Consider the following 1,405-nt stretch of genomic DNA (forward strand, 5'->3'; position numbering starts at 1 on the left):
CCAAAATAAAAAAGCATTAAAAATTTTATACTGTAGTATTATTATAATAGCAGAAATAACTTAAATTTCTGTAGCATTTGATGGTTAAATGAATTAAGGTATGTCCATACAATGGAAACCTCCCCAACTGTAATAATTAACTAAAAAAAAAACAGAAGAAGAATAAGGAAGTTTCCTATACATAGATATGAAAGGCAGCCAAGCTATAATGTTAAGTTAAAGAATCAAGGCATTGTGGGAGCTCTTTCCTTTCTCTCTCCCAGCCATTTTGGCAGCTGCTCTTGTTGGGGCTGTCCTGCATCTAAGGCATGGAGGTGGTGGCTGAAAAGAAGAAAAAGTCAGTGGAGTCGATCAACTCTAGGTTCCAACTCATTATGAAAAGTGGATGGGGTACAAGTGGACTCAGAAAATGATGAGACATAGTAAAACAAAACTAGTCATCTTTAACGACTGCCCAGCCTTCAGGAAATCTGAAATAAAGTAGTCCACTATGTTGGCCCAGACTGTTGTCACTATGTGGCAATAATATTGAATTGGGCACAGCATGTGGGAAGTACTACAGAGTGCACAATGGCTCTCATTGATCCAGGTGATTCTGATATCATTAGAAGCATGTCAGAACAGACTGGTAAATTATAAATCATGCAAAATTTTTCCTTAATAAAACTGGCCAGACCTTCTTAAAAAAAAGAATCAAGTTGCTATATGGCATGTGAAGTAAATAACATAATTCAAAAATACAGTCCAATAAAAATATGTGTTTGTATATTCATACATATATAAACCTCTGGAAGAATGCATATTACTGGAACTTTCATATAGGAACTGGATGTATGAACATAAGGATTAGAAAGAAACTTTTTACTGTATAATTTTATGTATGTTTTGATTTATGAACAGCATAGATGTATTACCTATTCAAATATACATATAAGTTGAATAAAAATGTTAGTTAAGGGAAGTATCCCTTTGAGAAACTCAAAATAAATTATATTTCTATAACTTATGTTTCAAGCCATCTGTAACAATATTAATTTCATTTATTATTTTGGCACAGTGGATCTTTGGGCCTCTGAAGCTCATTGTTTTAAATTTCATATTTGGTTATATTTCGTTAAGTTACGAAGTCATAATTCCTCACTGGAATAGTCCCGAAATTTGTATCGTTTTTATTTCAGCCAATAGCAAAATGAAACCCAGGAAGATTACCTTTGCATAATGTCAGAAAGCATGACTGTGGGAGAAATGGACTAAATTTTCTATTTTCTAACTTTCAGTCAGTATTCCTTCAATGATGTTGAATTCTATTACATTGCACTATCATTTCTTACATGTTCTATTTTAGTGTTAAAAGCTTCTATTTTATTATTTTGTAAAAACCTTGAACAGCCTCTTCAAGGACAAA

The 1,405-nt window shown here is 32.6% G+C and overlaps 1 pseudogene; it reads left to right on the top strand.

The window, feature by feature from the left end:
• The first annotated feature begins 268 nt into the window (after positions 1-268).
• LOC102960956 lies at positions 269-639 on the top strand (annotated as a pseudogene).
• The last annotated feature ends 766 nt before the right edge of the window (positions 640-1,405 follow it).

The sequence above is a fragment of the Panthera tigris genome, chromosome B3 (genome assembly GCF_018350195.1).
Source record: "Panthera tigris isolate Pti1 chromosome B3, P.tigris_Pti1_mat1.1, whole genome shotgun sequence".
Taxonomy (NCBI): domain Eukaryota; kingdom Metazoa; phylum Chordata; class Mammalia; order Carnivora; family Felidae; genus Panthera; species Panthera tigris.